This window comes from Camelus bactrianus, chromosome 1 (genome assembly GCF_048773025.1).
Source record: "Camelus bactrianus isolate YW-2024 breed Bactrian camel chromosome 1, ASM4877302v1, whole genome shotgun sequence".
Taxonomy (NCBI): Eukaryota; Metazoa; Chordata; class Mammalia; order Artiodactyla; family Camelidae; genus Camelus; species Camelus bactrianus.
Genome location: NC_133539.1, coordinates 108266501 through 108286093, shown reverse-complemented (window position 1 = coordinate 108286093; position 19593 = coordinate 108266501). Strand labels below are relative to the sequence as shown.

Here is a 19593-nt window from a genome sequence, read left to right as displayed (position 1 = left end):
AGTGCACTTTTTGTTGGAGCAGAGTTTGGGGAGCTCTGTCGCTTCCTTGAAACGCTGTGGTTGTGGGTGATCACTAGAGTAGCGCTGGTTTTCCCCTGGCAGTCCACCCAATATTTTTAGTTGTCTGAGTGCTTTCTTTGACATTCTGTCTGTTCTGCAGATGTGAAGATTTGAAATTACTTCATTTTTAGTGTGTGTTGGGCTGCAGTCTTCTTTTTTTGTTTCCCGTTTGGAAATTCTTCATCCACAAAGAATTCCAGATTCAGACATTATTCATCTTATGTCTGGAACACTAAAATCTCATGAGCTTCCATGTGTCTTACCTCTTTCCACCTTTAGAATACTCAAAATGTTGCCACAGCTGAAGTCAGTTTTATTATTTGCTTGCTTCTTGCTTCCTTTCTGCACCTTACTTATCGTACACCCTTAATGTACCTTAGTAGAAAATTGAATAAGTAATTTGGTATATCCACAAAATGTATATCAGATTTTTATACGTTTTGGTATAGACTTTTATTTTCATGAAAAGATGTTTCCCTATATTAAGTGGAAAAGGCAGGTATCAAACTTTAATTCTCACTTTTGTTAAAAAATAATAATAAATATTCACAAAAATCCCCAGGTCTGTGTATGTGTATGTTTATGTGTATGTTGAAAGTCAAAAAGGACAAAAATGTTCATATTGATACTATCTCTGGGTGTGATCTTTATTTTCCTCTTTGTATTTTCCTCTCTCTCTTTTTTTTCAGTAGTCATATTTTATTTCTACAGTCATTACTTTTATAAAGATTAAAACTGTCGTTTTAAAAAATAAGCAGTAACTTTGATCTGTTATATCCAAGCCACTCTGAAGGCAATTCCAGGTTCCTCCACAGCCTCCTGCCATTCATGTCATCCTTTGGGATTTTCCCCTGTTCTCTTATCGTTCCACTCAAGCAAGTTTTCCCCTGACCCATGCTTCTGTTTATTTCACCCCAGGTTCCTGGTCATCTCCTAGAATTGTCCACTTGGCTCTGAAGGGCTTCTCTACTCACTTGTGCCCAAGTGAACTTGTCAGGGAGGGAAGGGAGGATGTAGAAATTATGTTCTAAAAGGAACTGTCACTAGAATGTGATCTCTGTCAAGGCCCAGAAGTGCCCCAGTAAGTACCTACTGAATGAATTGATCTATTATTTTTTGTCCCATTTCTTTTATCTTCTAAGTTCCTATAGTCAGGAGCTTTGTTTTTATAGTGCCCTAAACATTTTGGGTATTTAATGTATATTAATGAATAGTCTTTTTTTTTTTAAGATTCACAATTTACCTAATAAAAGTGAATTTAGGACCTGTTGTCACCTTGGACCAAATTTGTGCTTGCACAGAGATACAGAAAAGCACAGGATTTAAAGATAAATTTACATTCAGATCATACTCGTAGATTTGTGATCATGGGTAGTCACTTATGCCTCTGAGCTGCCTTCATTTGTAGCTTCACTGATTCTTTTCTGGACTCTTTCTGCAGAGCCTTTCTAGCTGGTCTGCCTGGCTTTATTCTTGCTTCCCCAACTGTGTCCTCCGCAGTGCTACACAGTGATACACCCACCGTGTAAATCTGACCACGTCCCTACCGCCCCCCACTGAAACCTCTCGGGCTCTTGAATGCTGGGTTGCCTCTGCCCCACCCCTTTAGCTGTAGCACCTAGAAGCCTCTCTTCAAACTTGACACTGGAATAATACCAAACTCCTGGTAGCTCCTGATACCTCCCAGGCCACTTACTGCCTTGCTCTGTTTATCCACAAGGCATCTTCCCTTTATTTCTGCAGCCAACTACTATTCTACTCCAGGCTGGGCTTGGCAGTCCTCCTCTCTGGGATGCCCTCCTTGATAGAAAAGATATATTCTCTGCCCACTCACACTGTAAGCTGTTTGAAGCAAATTTATAGAATTTGTAGTTCCCTAGTCTTAAAGGGTATCTGGCTTATAGTAGCATTCAAATGCTCCTTAAACTGTGTGGTATATATGTTCTTCTAAACCATCCAAATGATTTTTATTTATAGAATGTGGTTTCATTTTTATGTGATTTCCTCCAAAATAAGAAAAAGGCTTAGAAAAGAAAAATACGTGAATTAAAGTAACTTAAGATACTACCAGCAGATAGAGACGACTATTGATGTTTTGGAATATATAGTAGGGAATTTTTTTAAATTATAAAATGGTCAAAGTTTAACTTCCTAATTTTCCTTTTGGAGTCAGTACTCAGAGAAATCAGTAACTTTGCAAATTATATGCATTAAAAATTAATAGCCAGTTCATTGTGCTTTCCACATCAAATAATACAAAGCAGTTCTCTAGTAAAGTATAGCTTTTTCCTAATTCAAACCGAGAAAGAACTTTTCACTTTTCTTATGTTCCTTAGACCCTAAAGCCATCTTCTGTCCTGTTTTTCCAGAAGAGAAGGCGAATACCAGTGAGGGAAATGACTTGACCAACTTACTGAGCTGGTCAGTGCCGAAGCTGGGACAAGGAGCCCCTGACTGCCCACCTGGTGCTTTTCCCCTCAGCCACATTTCCTGTTTCTCCACTGGAGTAAAGGTAAAAATAAGTTTTTAAGAGCTTCCTTCTTCCCTTATGCTCAAATTAGGCCTGCTGCTGAGATATTCTTACTTTACTTCTGGTCTCATTAAGACATTAGCCCTAAACCTAAAGCATTAATTGTTCTTTCATGTTCATATATATGGTTTCTATGAGCATCAGAAAAATCTTCCCTTCTAGGTGATTTCTTAATTTATCTTCTCAACTATTTTTGAAGTGAACACACAAAATATTCCAGGTTTCCTTTTTTTTATCCTGCAAATAGTTCTATGGTATATGTTTTTGTATTTCTCTAAATTGTTCTCATGGGATCAGTTTCCATACTGAGTCATCCACCACAGAGTGCCTGTGTTTTCCAGGCAAACTAATAGTTTTATTATTTCTGAATGACTCATTCCTTCTGAATCAACACACCTCCTATACTCTGTTAAATATAAAGTTTCAGGCACTTTTCTACAGTTTTTCCTCTTCTTAGTCTTCAGATGTCTCATCTGAGTGACAAAGTTATTCAACCACTTTTTTCTTGCGTCTGCAGTTTATCTGAATCATTTTCTTCTTGAATCCTTTCATCATTTGAGATAAGCCGTGGAAGTTCTTTACCTCATACCCTCTGCTCCAGATGTTTCCTGAAATAGAACACATAAATAGCAACATAGAAAATATGTGTAACACCATTCTCTATTTTCCATTATTACATTTATGTTGTTTAAGCTTTTACTAGCTTCCCAAAATTCTCTGTGAAATTATAAAAGTATAGCCTTAGAGGGGAGGATATAGTGGTAGAGCGGGTGCTTGGCATGCATGAGGTCCTGGGTCCAATACCTAGTACTTACATTTAAAAAAATTTTTTTAAATGAAAAGTATAGCTTTAGTGTCTGTTGGTACATGGAATCATTGGAATTCAGCATTTTAGAAGAATGTAGCACTTTCTTCCCTTGACTTCCGTGTCATATTTGGCTGGTTCTCTTTCTTCCCTTTGAAAATTCATGCTTTTTCTCCTTCCTTGCATCTTTCTTCTCACCCCGTACATGCCAGCCTTCCTCAGAGTTTTGTCCTTGACTCTTTTCTCACCTTATGCACATTCAATCTTGTTCACTATTGTGGCTTTTTTTTTTATTGAATGGAAGATTCTTTAAATTTTATAGTGATTTACAATTTTCAGAAGTTTCACACACATGATTTCAACTAATCCAAAAATAACCCTTTTTTAAAATCCCCTACCCCTCTATTTTTTCCCCTCCCCCTTCCCTCTCCGCAGTGATAACCACTAGTTTGTTCTCTATATCTGTGTCTGCTTCTTTTTTTGTTTTACTCACCAGTTTGTTGTTTTTTACATTCCACATATAAGTGATATCATGCAGTATTTGTCTTTCTCTATCTGACTTAGTTCACTCAACCTAATGCCGTCCAAGTCCATCCATATTGCTGCAAATGGCAAAATTTCATTCTTTTTTATGGATGAGTAGTATTCCATTGTGTGTGTGTGTGTGTGTGTGTGTATATGTATATATATATATATATATATATATATATATATATATATATATATATATATAATATTACATATATATATTATCACATCCTCTTTATTCATCCATCTGTTGATGGACATTTAGGTAGCTTCCATACCTTGGCAAATTTAAATAATGCTGCTGTGAACATCTTTTTGAATTAATGTGGGGTTTTTTGGTGGGTTGGTTTTTTTTTTGGATATATACCCAGGAGTGGAATTGCTGGGTCATATGGTAGTTCTACTTCTAGGTTTTTGAGAGACCTCCATAATGTTTCCCACAGTGGCTGCACCAATTTACATTCCCACCAACAGTGTAGGAAGGTTACCTCTTCTCCACATTATCACCAACATTTGTTATGTGTGTTAATTTTTTAAATAAATATGTTTATAAGTATAACTCCTTTACTTTTTTAAACTTTTTATTGAAGCATAGTTAATTTAAAATGTTGTATTAGTTTTTGGTGTACAGCATAGTGATTCAGTTACATATATATATATTTTCTTTTTCATATTCTTTTTCATTACAAGTTACTACAAGCCATTGAATATAGTTCCCTTTGCTATACAGTAGGATCTTGTTTTTTATCTATTTGGGACACAGTAGTTTGCATCTGCCAATCCCACACTCCCAATTTACCCCTCCCTCCTCCCTTCCCCCCTGGTAACCATAAGTTTGTTTTCTATGTCTGTGAGTCTCTTTCTGTTTTGTAAATAAGTTCATTTGTGTCATTTTTCTTAGATTCCACATGTAAGTGATATCATATGTTATTTGTCTTTCTCTGTCTGACTTACTTCACTTAGTATGACAATCTCCAGGTTCATCCATGTTGCTACAAATGGCATTATTTCATTCCTTTTTATGGCTTATTAGTACTCCATTGTATATATATATATATATATATATATGTACCACAACATCTTTATCCAGTCATCTGTCAGTGGACATTTAGGTTGTTTCCATTTCTTAACTATTGTAAATAGTGCTGCTATGAACATTGAAGTACATGTATCTTTTAGAATTAAGAGTTTTCTCCAGATATGCCCAAGAGTAGGATTGCCGGATCCTCTGTTTTTAGTTTTTTAAGGAACCTCCATACTGTTCTCCATAGTGGCTGCACCAATTTACATTACCACCAACAGTGTAGAAAGGTTACTTTTTCTCCACACCCTCTCCAGCATTTATTATTTGTAGCCTTTTTGATGATGGCCATTCTGAACATGTGGGGTGATAACCTCATTGTAGTTTTGATTTGCATTTCTCAAATAATTAGTGATGTTCAACATCTTTTCATGTGCCTGTTAGCCATTTGTATATCTTCTTTGAAGAAATGTCTATTTAGATCTTCTGCCCAGTTTTTGATTGGGTTGTTTGGTTTTTTTAATATTGAGCTGTGTGAGCTGCTTATAAATTTTGGAAATTAATCCCTTATCGGTTACATCATTTTCAAATATTTTCTCCCATTCCTTAGGTTGTCTTTTTGTTTTGTTAATGGTTTCCTTTGCTGTGCAAAAGCTTTTAAGTTTAATTAGGTCCCATTTGTTATTTTTGTTTTTATTTCCATTGCTTTAGGAGATGGATCCAAAAAAAATTACTGGAAAAATACAGTTTTACTTCTTTTCCAATTTGGAATCCTTTTATTTATTTTCTTCTCTGATTGCTGTGGCTAGGACTTCCGAACCAACATTCTTGTCTTGTTCCTGATCTTAGAGGAAATGCTTTCGTTTTTCACTGTTGAGTTTGGTATTAACTGTGGGTTTGTCATATATGGTGTTCATTATGTTGAAGTATGCTCCCTCTATGCTCACTTTCTGGAGAGTTTTTATCATAAATAGATGTTGAATGTTAACAAAAGCTTTTTCTGCATCTATTGAGATGATCATATGGTTTTTATTCTTTACATTGTTACTGTGGTATATTAAATTGATTGATTTGCAGATAGTGAAAAATCCTGGCATCCCTGGGATAAACCCCACTTGATCATGGTGTATGATCTTTCTAATATATTGTTGGAGTCAGTTTGCTAGTATTTGGTGAGGATTTGTACATCCATGTTCATCAATGATATTGATCTGTAATATTCTTTTTTTGTGTGATATCTTTGCCTGGTTTTGGTATCAGGGTGATGGTGACCTCATAGAATGAGTTTGGAAGTGTTCCTTCTTCTGCAATTTTTTGGAATAGTTTCAGAAAGATAGGTGTTAACTAAATGTTTGGTAGAATTTGCCTGTAAAGCCATCTGGTCCTGGACTTTTGGTTGTTGGGAGTTTTTAAATTACTGATTCAATTGCAGTACTGGTAATTGGTCTATTTATATTCTCTATTCCTGGTTCAGTCTTCAGAGATTGTACCTGTCTAAGAATCTGTGCTTTTCTTTTAGGTTGTCCATTTTATTGGCATATAGTTGTTCATAGTAGTCTCTTATGATCCTTTGTTTTTCTGTGATGTCAGTTGTAACTTCCCCTTTTTCATTTCTGATTTTATTGATTTGGGCCCTCTCCCTTTTTTTCTTGATGAGTCTGGCTGAAGGTTTATCAATTTAGTTTATCTTTTCAGAGGACCAGCTTTTAGTTTCATTGATCTTTTCTATTTTTTTTAGTCTCTATTTCATTTATTTCTGCACTGATCTTTATGATTTCTTTCCTTCTACTAACTTTGAGTTTCATTTGTTCTTTTCGAGTTGCTTCAGTTGTGAAGTTAGGTTGTTCACTTGAGATGTTTCTTGTTTCCTGAAACTTCCCTCTTAGAACTGCTTTTGCTTTCTCCCTTAGGTTTTGAATCATTGTGTTTTCCTTTTCATTTGTCTCTTAAGTCTTTTTAAATTTCTTCTTCAATTTCTTCAGTAATCCATTGGTTATTTAGTAGCAAGAATATTGTTTAGCCTTCACATGTTTGTAGTTTTTGCAGTTTTTTTTCTTGTAGTTGATTTCTAATCTGATAGCGTTGTGGTCAGAAAAGATGCTTAATAATATTTCAATTTTCTTAAATTTACTGAAGCTTATTTTGTGGCCTAGCATGTGATTAATCTTTAGAATGTTCCATGTGCACTTGAGAAGAATGTGTATTCTGCTGCTTTCATGTGGAATGCTCTATAAATACCAATTAAGTCCATCTAGTCTAGTGTGTCATTTAAAGCCAGTGTTTCCTTATTGATTTTCTGTCTGAATGATCCACCCTTTGATGTAAACAAGGTGTTAAATTCCCTGCTATTATTGTTTTATTGTCAATTTCTCCTTTTATGTCCATTAATATTTGCCTTATATATTTAGGTGCTCATTTGTTGGGTGCATATATGTCTACAGTTGTTATAACTTCTTGGATTGATCCCTTGATCATTATGTAATGTCCTTCTTTGTCTCCAACAGTATTTTAAAGTCTGTTTTTTTCTGACATTAAGTATTGCTATTCTGGCTTTTTTTTTTATTTCCATTTGCATGGAATGCCTTTTTCCATCCCCTTACTTTCAGTCTGTGTGTTTCTCTAGATCTGAGATGAGTCTCTTGTAGGCAACATAATATCAATCCTGTTTCTGCATCCATTCAGCCACTCTGTGTCTTTTGGTTGGAGCGTTTAGTCTGTTTGCATTCAAGGTAATTAACGATACATATGTTCCGGTTGCTATTTTGTTAATTGTTTTGGGTTTGTTCTTGTAGTTCTTTTTTTCTTTTCTTCTTGTGTTCATATCTTTTGTGTTATGTTTGGATTTCTTTTTCTTTTTTGTGTGTTTATCTATTACAGATTTTTTAAATTATTGTATTGTTTAATTATTTTATTTTGGCAGTGGGGGAAGTAATTAGGTTTATTTATTTTTAGAGGAGGTACTAGGGATTGAACTCAGGGCCTCCTGCATGTTAAGCATGTGCTCTACCACTGGAGCTATACCCTCCTCCTATTATAGATTTTTGGTTTGTGGTTACCATGAGATTTTTGTATAACAGCCTATATATATCCATGATTGTTTTAAGTTTCTGATCTCTTAATTTCAAATGCATTTTTAAAACCTGCATTTGTACTCTCCTCCCCTCACAATTACTGGTTTTGATGTCATATTTTACATCAAATTGTTTTGTGTATCCTTTAACTGCTTATTGTGACTATAGATGATTTTACTACTTTTGTCTTTTAACCTTGCTACTAGCTTTGTGTATGGATGATTTCCTACCTTTACTATATGTTTGCCTTTCTGGTGAGCTTTTTCATTTCATAGTTTTCTTGTTTCTAGTTGTGGCCTTTTCTTTTTTCCCCTAGAGAAGTTCCTTTAACATTTGTGATGGTGCTAAATGCATTTAGCTTTTGCTTGTCTGTAAAGCTTTTGATCTTGCCATGAAATCTGAAGGAGAGCCTTGCTGGATAGAGTTCTTGGTCGTAGGCTTTCCTCTTTCATCACTGTAAGTATATTGTGCCACTCCCTTCTGGTCTACAGAGTTTCTGCTGAAAAATCAACTGATAGCCTTATGGGATTTCCCTTATATGTTATTTGTTGCTTTTAATATTTTCTCTTCACCTTTAATTTCTGTCATTTTGATTACAGTGTGTCTTGGTGTGTTCCTCTTTGGGTTTTTCCTGTACGGGACTCTGCATTTCTTGGACTTGGGTAGCTATTTCCTTTCCTAGGTTAGGGAAAGCTTTTAGCTATTATATTTTCAAATATGTTTTAGGCCTTTTTTCTCTCTTTTCTCCTTCTGGGACCCCTATATTGTGAATATTAGTGCATGTGATGTGTTGTCCCAGAGGTCTCTTAAACTGTCTTCATTTCTTTCCATTCTATTTTCTGTCAGGGGCAGTGTTTTCCAGTACTCTGTCTTCCAGCTCACTGATCCATTTCTCTGTATTATTTAGTCTACTCTTGAGTCCTTGTAGTGTATTTTTTTCTTCAGTTATTGTATTCTTCATCTTTGTTTGGTTGTGCTTTATATTTTCCAACTCTTTTTTGAAAACTTCTAACTTCTCACTCTGTGCGTTCATTCTTCTCCCAAGTTATTTCATCATCTAAACCTTTTCTTGAGTAGGTTGCATACCTTCACTTCACTCAGTTCTTCTTCTGGGGTTTCATCTTATTCCTTCGTCTACATGTTCGTCTACTGCCTCGTTTTTTCTAAGTTGCTATTGGTATTTTTATGTATGTAGGTGGTTAGTTATATTTATAGACCTTGGAGAAGTAGCCTTCTGTAGGAGACGTCCTATGCATCCCTGCATTCATTGCTTTCTTGTCACCCAAGCTGTATGCTCTAAGGATTCCCCCTATGAGGGCTACATGGGCATACAACCCTTCTGTTGTGGTGTGCTGACTATGTGGGCTGTCTAATAAGCTTGGTTGGTCTCTTTCCCAGTTGGTTGCCAGGCCAGCCTTGTGCAGATGCTGCTGGTTAGCAGGGTCTGGTCACAAGGCTATTGACTGCAGAACCCCCACTAGTGCTGGCTCACTGGTGGAAAGAGTCTAGCTGCAGGATCCAGGGATCCCAGAGCCAGTATAAGATTGTGGTGGATGGGGGAGGGACATTGCTGACAGTTTAGAATGGGGTCCAGGTGATCCCAAAACTTGTGTTGGCCTGCTAGTGGGCAGAGCTGAGGCCCAGGTGGTTCCAGGGTAGAGTCTGGCCTGCTGTAGACAGGCTGCATACACAGGTTATGAGACTGTGGTTTTCTTACCTCTGGTATCTGCCCCCTGTGGGGTGAGGCTGGTCTAGAGGCTAGTGCAAGCTTCCTGGAGGGCAGGATCAGTACCTGCTCACTGGTGGGAGGAGCTGGGTCTTTGCCCTCTGATGGGCAGGGCCGTGTTTAGAGGCAGCTGTGGTATCAGGAAGTCTTTAAGTAGCCTTTCTGCTAATGGGTGGGGCTGTGTCCCCACCTAAATAGTTCTTTGGCCTGAGGTGTCCCAGCACTGGCATCCCCAGGCTGTTGGATAGGGCCAAGACTTGGTGCTAATGAGCTTGAGGAAAGATCTCACACAGTGACACTTACCAGCAGCTGATAGTGTTCATCCTGTAGAACAGAGCTCCCAGATATGGCTGCTGCTAGTGTCTGTGTCCCCAGGGTGAGCTGCAGTCACCTCCCACCTCTCCAAGAGACTCTCCAAGACCAGCAGGTAAGTCTGGCCTAGGCTCCTATCAAATTACTATTTTGGCCCCAGCTCCCAGTGTGTGTGAGATTTTGTGGGTGCCTTTTAAGAGTAAAGTCTCTATTTCCCATAGTCTGTTCGGACTCCTGATGTGAAACCCTGCTGGCCTTCAAAACCAAATGCTCTGGGGGCTCCTCTTCCTGGTGCAGGACCCCTGGGGAGCCCTATGTGGGGCTCAGAACTCTCACTCCTGTGGAAGGACCTCTGCACTATAATTCTCCCATTTGTGGGTTGTCCATCCAAGGGTATAGGAGTTAATTATATCATAAGTCTACCCGCCTCCTACCTGTCTCACTGTGCTTCCTTCTTTATGTCTTTAGTTGTAGAAGATATTTTCTAGTAGGTTTCAGTCTTTTTCATAGATGGTTGTTCTACAGATGTGGTTTTTGTGCGTTCATGAGGGAGGTGAGCTGGGGGTCTTTCTAGTCCGCCGTCTTGGCCGATCTCCAGTCTTGTGGCTTTAAACCCTTTATCTGGTGCTTACTCCCAAATCTTTATTGTCAACTCCCATCTCTTCATTGTCAAGTATATTCACCTGAATGGGAAATGTCTCCTCTTGGATGCCCTGCCAAAACGAAACAACTCAGGCCTGAAGCTAATTGGTCTCTCCTACACCATTGCTTCTCAACCTTAACACACAGTAATGAGCCCCAGCCTCATCCTCACATCTCCCTAGAACTCATTTTTAGTTTTTAAAATCTGTTATCAAATATTATATATTCTTATGTTTAAAGTGGTACAACTTAAAAGACCTTTTAAAAAGGTCAATTTCCCCTTCCAACGAGGCTTGCTTCTCAGAGACAATCACTGCCAATTTTTTCTTAGCATTTTTTCCATTATTCAACTCCATATTTATAAATGCATATATATTACAGATTAATCGTTCATTAATTTAAAACATTATGCTTTGTCTTCCTAATATGAATTTCAGTTCTCTCACCCCTATTCCATCACATTATCAAAATTAAGGGTAAAAATTTTGTGATTATGTCAACAGGTGCAGACAAAATATTTAACAGAATTCTACCACCATATGAAATTTTTTAGAACTCACAACAAACTAGAAATAGAAGAGAACTTTCTTAGTCTGATAAAGGGTATCTACCACAGCAGCTATCATCATATTTAATGGTGAAAGACTGAATACTTTTCCCTAAAATCCAGTACAGGGCAAAGATTTCTGAACTCACAACTTCTATTCAGTACTGTTCTGGATATTCTAACCAGTGCAGTTGTCAGGAAGGCAGTAAATGTTAGAAAGGAAAAAGTAAAATTCTCTAGTCTCAGACAACATGATTATCTATATAGAAAATCCCAAGAAATTTACCCCCAAAATGCTATAAATAATACAATCAAGTGGCAAGTTGACAAGATCAATATACATAAATCAATTGTATTTCTCTATACCAGCAAACAGACACAATGGAAAATGAAATTAAAATAATAGTACCATTTGTGTTAGCATCAAAAAACATGAAATACTTGCAAGCAAATTTAATGAAAGGCCTACAAACATTGCTGAGAGAAACTAAAAAGCATCTAAACAGTGAGATATACTATGTTCATGGATTATAATGATTGGAGACTTGATATTCTTAAGATCTCCATTGTCACCAAATGGAAATTTAGATTCAATGAAATTTTATTTTCCAATCAAAATTCTAGCAGGTTATCTTTGTGAAAGTTGGCAAGATGATTCCAGTATTGTTATAAAGTGCAGAGAACATAGAATAGCCATAACAATTCTGAAAAAGAAAAAAAATGGAAGATTTACATTATTATTTTAAGATTTAATCTAATTCTACAATAATTAAGACAGAATGGTATTGGTGAATATTAAAGACAAAAGAATAGAGACTCCAGAAATAAATCCATATATATTATCATTTGTTTTTCAGCAAAGGCTCCAACATAGTTCAGTGGGAACAAGACAGTCTTTTGAATAAGTGGTGCTGGATGATATTCAAACTTAGCCTCATAATATATGTAAAAATGAATTCAAAATGGAACATAAACCTTGATATCATAAAACATAAAACCAAAAAAACTTTAAGAGAAAATGTTTATGTTCTTAAGATAGGCAAAGATCTTAAGACTGGCAAATGTATTATTAACTGTAAAAGAAAATTGGATTAATTGGGTTAATAAAAATTAGAATTAAAACCTCCTACTCTTTGAAAGCTACTGCTAAGAAAATGGAAAGGGAACCCATAGACCAAGAGATAATGTCTATATCTACAATATATAAATGAACTTTTAGAACTCAGTAATAAGAGACAGCCAAAAGATTTGAATAGAAACTTCACAAAAGAAGATATATATGAATTGCTAATGAGCATACAAAAAATGCTCAACATCATTAGTTGTCAGGGAAATGCAGATTAAAGCCACAGTGGGTACCACTTCACACTCACTAAAATGGCTAAAATTAAGAAAACGGACAAGTCTCCAAAAGACTGTAGAACCACTAGAGCTCTCAGGTGTTGCTGATAAGACTGTAAAATGGTAGAACCACTTTGGAAAACAGTTTTACAGGCTTTTATAAAGTTAATGTACACTTCTCACAATTCAGTAATTCTATTGTTAATTACCCAAAAGATATAAACATATATCCACAAAAAGGCTTTTACTTGAAGGTTCATAACAGTTTTAATTCATAGCAGTCCAAACTAGAAACAACCCAAATGTCCATTAACTGAACAGATAAGACAAATTTGGGTATATTTATTATATAGTAGAATATCTGCTAAGCAGTAAATAGGTGTATACAACTGATGCATTCAGTAATGTGGACGAATCTCAGAACCATTGTGTGAAGTGAGAGAAGCCAGACTAAGAAGTATACATGTCATATGGTCACATTCATGTGCAGATCTAGAACTGGCAAAGCTAGTGTACGGTGGTGGGACTCTGGTCAGTGGTTGTAAAATATTGCAGGCTAGGAGAATTGATTGGGAAAGGGCACAGGAATAGTTTTGGAGCAATGTAAATGTTCTTTCCTTTTTAGGGCAGTGGTTCTTGTTTCAGTTCATTGAACTGTACATTTAATATGAACATATTTATTGTGTGTAAACTATACACCAATAAAACTGATTTAAAATAAAAGTGAGGCTCTGAAAAGCTGAAAGGAAGCTCTCTGATTGTAGGTAGCATTGTCCGTTAGTGGGCTTCACTGTAAGGAGATCATGTGGTTAGGTGGGATTTCTAATCTTCAAAAAAGGATTCTATAATCCAGAGTGGGGGCTGGGAGCTGAAGGTAATAAGCCTAGTTTCTGGCAACCTGGACTTGGGCAGGGGAAAGGGAGCTGGTGGGCTGATTATTTGGAAAGTAGAATTTTACTCAGCTTTAAGTCCTTTATCACCCACTTTGTGTTATGGTCCTGGAGTTGGTGCTTTTTTGGTTCAGTTTTTTTTTTTTTTTCACCAGCAGATAAGATTTCTGTCATCAGCAGCATGAAGGAGGGACGATTTTCTGAGTTTGTGGAGTAGGGGTGGGGAGGACTCTAACTATTCTTTGCAGACTTTCAAATAATCCCTGTGTTCAGTCCTCTACCCAAGCTCATTTTCTGTGGTATCTGATATCTCCAAACCTGAGCCTTTTGGGGGCTGTGCAGGGGGAATTGGTTTGTTTGCCATTAATATCCCTTCCTCCTCTACTGTGCAAAGTCACTTACCATTCTGTTTCCTGTCTTTATATATATATATACATTGATTTGGGGTCACAGGTGTCTTCTCACTTCTTTGAAGATGGAGTTTACATTCTTACTTTTGTTCTTACTTTTTGGAGGAGACCCTGAAACTGTAAAACCCATACTGTACATTTTCAACGTCAGCAATACCAAACTCCTTATAATTCTTCAAACATGCAAGGTTTTTTCATATCTCTGTGCCTTTGTAGAATTTATTTTTTCTTAGAAGGTCCAGTTTAATCCCTTCTTCACCTGGTAAGGCTTTTGTCTTTCAAAATCCAGTTCTCCCTCCTAACTTTTCTTGTCAGCTGCCTCTGTACTTTTGTTTCACAACAGGTCCACTTCATTAGGACTGGCCATATAACAGTTTACTCTGGAGGAATACCAGGAGCCAGTGGAGAGTACTTGTTAGAGTAATCATACACTGCTTAAAGCAGAAGTGATGGTGTTGAATGAGCTCTGAAGTTGCATATGAACCACTTAGATAGAAATTGGGAAACCAGACTCTGGCCCTTTGCAGGGATGAAAGAACCAGGAGAGACAGAATGCTTGGGGGATGTGGGCAGGCAGCGTGAAACAAGACCTGAGGAGGAACAAATGTAAACACTCAAAATAATTTCTCTAATTTCCCAAGGAATCTTCTATATTCTGCCTTCTACCCCTGCTGTAACATGTTTAGACTGATATTTCATCACATTGAAGATCATAAAACACATTAATTCATGTGCCATTGAGAAAGAAAGAATTCAAACTATGATACAATGCCCTCTTATTCTTATCATTTAGTACTTTTTGACTTATTGGAAGAGTTCTCTTAGACTAATGTTGACAGATATTTTTAATTATACATGACACTTGTGCACACATGGTCTTTGGGACTATCCCATAGTCTTTAGGACTTTTTTTGAGATCACCATTGCTAAGGTTACCAGTGACCTTCATGTTAGCAAGTCCAGTGGGTAATTTTTGTTTTTTTTTAACCTCTCTGCAGCATCCAATGCCAGTAACCCTGTTTTCAAAGTTTCTCCTTCAGCATCTTTGAAACTGCTTCTTAGGCTGCCTCTAAAACTTCTGCTCTTCTCTTTAGCCAGGAATGTCAGTGATCCTCAGCCCAGAGCTCTTCTCACTTTATGCACTCACCCTGAGTGACCTCTCAGGACTGCATCCCTAACCCAGATCTGCCTGCTGACGTCCAGGTTTTTATATTCATATTTCATCCCGTCATCTCCACTTGGTTGTTCCACAGGGACTTCTTCAAACACACATTCAGAATAAAACTCTTTATCTTTTCTATGGCCACTTCCCATAAAACAGAAACAAAAAGTCTGCATTGGGAGTGACAGCATTAGTCCCCCAATACCCAAGCCAGAAACCCAAGATTCCTCCCTCTCACTTTCCCCTCTTCCTCCTCTGTGAATTCTTTCTCTCTGTCTAATCAGTGCCCTCCTCTTTGTTAACTGCTGCCACCTCCTTGATTTAGGGTCTCACCGCTTCTCACACAGATTATTACAGTAGCCTTCTAATTGATTTCTATGCCTCTATTCAGCTGCTACAGTGATCTTTTCATACATAAATTCATCATGTCACTCCACACCCTAAAAGTCCTTGTTTATTTTCCCACAGTTTACAGAATAAAGTTCAGACTGCTTAGGTTAGCACACAAGACAGCCTGTGGTCCACTTCCTGCTGCTCTCTGGTTTCCTTCCCTCTTGCTTGTCTGTACACTCCCCTCGTGAAATCAGCCAGAACTACTTGTTGTTCTGAACTCACTGTGCCATGATAGGCCTCTGAGCCTTCAGGTACGTTTTCCCCTGCCTAGAATATTGCTCCCTTCCTTTTTGTCTAACTAATTCTCATCAATCCTTCAAAACATACATCTCTTACTTTCGGAAGTCTTTCCTGACTCCAGTCTGATTTAGATGCTCTAAATTGACAAAGGGCACAAAGAAAGATTTTACAAATGAATAACACAAACTGTCTACTAGGTAAATAAAAAGATGTTCAGGGCAGATTAAAACAATGTATTTCATTTGTTCATCTACCAAATTAGCAAGGAAAACATGGGGAAATGGGCCCATTCTTACACTGATATTAGAAGTATAAATTTGTCATTTTTCTGGAGGGTAGAAAATGAATGTATATATCTATATATCTAAGAACCTTTAAAAAGTATATGCATACACACACACTCCTTTTGACTCAGCATTCTACTACTTGGAATATATTCTAAGAAAATAACTTTTTCTTTTGGGTAAAACATTTTCATAAGAAAATATCAGGATGTTCATAAAAATATTAACAGTAGTTATTTCTGAATGGTGATATGGGTAATGAAAAAATTTTTTTTACTTACAAATATTTTCTAACTTTTCTGATAAGAATATGTATTAATTGTGAGAGCAAAATGGGGGAAACAGAAGCCCTACCCTAGTGCTCCTGATACCCATTGTGCTTGCTTCTTTTGTTGCCCTCGTTAAACAGTAAGTGTGCTGAGGGCCATCACCATAAATTATTCAGCATCATCCCACCAGGGTCAGGCTCAGAGTAGAAAATGTTTGATGAGTGAGTTGTACCAATAACAGCTAACAGTTATTGAGCATTTCCTGTGTCTTGGGCATTGTTCTAAGCATTCAACGTATTAACTTAATCCTCATGAGATGAGTATCATTATCTCCATTTTGCAGATGCAACGGGCTGACAAAAGTTAACCAACTTATGTAAGGCCACACAGCTGTAAGTGGCAAGGTTGGAAATCAAACCCACGCAGCCTGGCTTTTACCAAGAGGCACAAGATAGCATCTTGGTTCTGAGTTAGATTGTATCTCTGATTGAGAATAGTTGGATTAGATTCCATGTCTAAGATTCCAGCCAGACAATTGGTTTTCAGTTGAATTATGTTCTAGATGAAAAGGCAGAATTTGACACCCACATATCTGAACCAAATATCAGGGAAGTAGTCTTCATTTCTTTGGCCCATTAAAGAAAAGCTCAGATCATTGTAGACTGTAAACTTACGGAAACAGGTGCCAACCTTTGGGATTTGGCTTTGCTGTATGTTCCCTCTCTCTGCAATTCATGTCCCTTCAAAACTTAACTCAAAGACCCAAATTTGTAATTAATTCTTTAACTCTTCCACTACTTTTCTTTCTCAGTTGGATTACTTGTGACCAGGTCATCAGATTTCATTTTTAAAACCAATGAATCTCCATTTTTGCCATACCTTTTTTCCTTCATATTTTCTTTTAAAGTCTCAGAATTTCTGAAAGCAGCATTCCTGTTATGAACTACACTATTTAACGTGGTGGCCTCTAGCCAAACGTGACTTTTTAAGTTAAAATTAATTAGAATAGTCAGAAGATTTAAACAGCACTTCTCCAGGGAAGATATGGGGCTGGTCAATAAGCACAGGAAAAGATGTTCAACATCATTAGCCATAAGGGAAATGTAAGTTAAAGCCCCAATGAATTAACACTGCACACTGTTCAAATGGCTAAAATAGAAAATATTGATAATTGCAAATGTTGAATAGGATGTGGAATCAACCATATTGCTCATGTATTACTGGTGGGAATGTAAAATGATATAGCCACTCTGGTAAACAGCTGGCCGTTTCTTATAAAAAAAAATATACCTAACATACAACCCAAAAGTCAGACTTGTAGTTATTTACCCTAGAGAAATGACAACTACGTTCACACAAAACCCTACACACTAATATTCACTGCAGTTTATTTGTAATAACCAAAAACTAGAAACAACATAAATACCCTTTAATGAGTGAATGGGCAAACAAACTATATATCTGCACAATGGACTACTACTCAGCAATAAAAAGGAATGAGCTGTTGATACACATGGTAGTGTATGACCCTCAAAATCATTGTGTTCAGCAAGAGAAGCCCATCTCAAAAGTTCACATACTGTATGATTCCATACATAAAATATTCTTGAAATGACAAAATCATAATGATGGAGAACAGATCAGTGGTCTGTTGACTGGATGATGACAAAAGAGTAGTATGAGGGAGTTTTGAGGACTAGCAGGATAGTTCTGTATCCTGATTGTGGTGATAGTTACTATAAAAGGAAGGGAGGAAGGAAAGAAAGGAAGGAGTGAATGCATGTACAGCTGGTAAAATCCAAATAAGGTCAGTAGTTCAATTAACAGTACCAGTGTCATTTTCCTTGTTTTGATCATTGTACTGGGGTGATGTAGGAAGTTACCATTGGAGGAAACTGGGAAACTGGTACATGGGAATTCTCTGCACTATTTTTAAACTTCTATGTGAGTCTAAAATATTTTCAAAACTAAAAGGAACCCTCCTGCACTGTTGGTGGGAATGTAAATTAGTGCAGCCATTAAGGAAAACAGTATGGAGGTTCCTTAAAAAATGAAAAATAGACTTACCATGTGATCCAGCAATCCCACTCCTGGACATCTATCCAGAGTGAACTCTAATTCAAAAAGATATATGCACCCCAATGTTCATAACAGCATTATTTACAATAGCCAAGACATGGAAGCAACCTAAATGTCCATCAACAGATGATTGGTTAAAGAAGATGTGGTATAGAATGGAATACTACTCAGCCATATAAAAGAATGAAATAATGCCATTTGTAGCAACATGGTTGGATCTAGAGATTATCATATTAAATGAAGTAAGTCAGACAGAGAAAGACAAATATCAAATGATGTCACTTATCTGTGGAACCAAAAAAAAAATGGACTTATTTACAAAACAGGAATAGACTCACAGACATAGAAAACAAACTTACGGTTACCAGTGGGGAATGGGCTGGGAAGGGATAAATTAGGAGTTCAAAATGTGCAGATACAAACTACTATATATAAAATAGATAAACAACAAAGTCCTGTATAGCACAGGAAACTATATTCAATTCTTTGTAATAGCCTATAATAAAAAAGAATATAAAAAGGAATATATGTATGTACATGTATGACTGAAACACTTTTCTATACACCAGGAATTGACAGAAAATTGCAAACTGACTGACTTCAGTTAAAAAAAACTGCAAAACTAAAATGTTTTAAATTCAGTACTTCAGTTACACTAACCACGTTTAAAATGCTGCCATGTGGCTAATGGCAGCTATATCAGATAGTGCAGATATGGACTCTTTCTGTCAATGCAGAACATTTTGTTGGACAGCACTGGTATAAAAGTATACGTCTGACCTTGGCCAGTGTTCGCTCCTCCTTGACTCTTTCAAATTCTAATATCACATGAATACTTTCTTGTATTTTCTGCCATGTTACCTTATCAACTGATTGTTTTGATTATTTTCAAGCCTAGAGAAATATTTCTCTTTAATTTCTCAAATTTTAGAAAAATAAAATAGTCTTTGTATAAGCTTAGGAATTTATCTGACATATGTTTTAATAGGTGTCTGGATATTTAAATTTTCCAACACTTACGTGTTTTGATTCTGAACCAGTTTTGTCACCTGTATTAGGATATAGTCCTAAGTAGTTCTCATATGGTTATTCTAAAATACTTAACAGTATTCTTTGTTTTCCTTCCCTTTTATCCTTACCCCAAATCTCTTTCAAAAGCTTATATTTCTGAAAAGATGCATAGTTTTTCATGTTTGGTGCTATTTCTTCCCTGTCTTCCAGATGTGCATCTTTTGAAAAGGTAATTCCTTCCGTTGCCATGTTCTAGCCTTTTGTCCCATAAC

General features: G+C 36.7%; 1 protein-coding gene across 2 annotated transcripts in view; it reads left to right on the top strand.

Annotated features, from left to right (window-relative positions):
* PPP2R3A (protein phosphatase 2 regulatory subunit B''alpha) overlaps positions 1 to 19593 on the top strand; it is a 148376-nt gene that overhangs the window by 23738 nt on the left and 105045 nt on the right. The window contains exon 2 of one of the 2 annotated variants that reach the window (XM_074370872.1): positions 2430 to 2572. The exons of the other annotated variant lie outside the window; for it this stretch is intronic. The gene's annotated coding sequence lies outside the window, so the exon portion shown is untranslated. The remainder of the gene's footprint in view (positions 1 to 2429; positions 2573 to 19593) is intronic. 2 annotated transcript variants of the gene reach the window in all.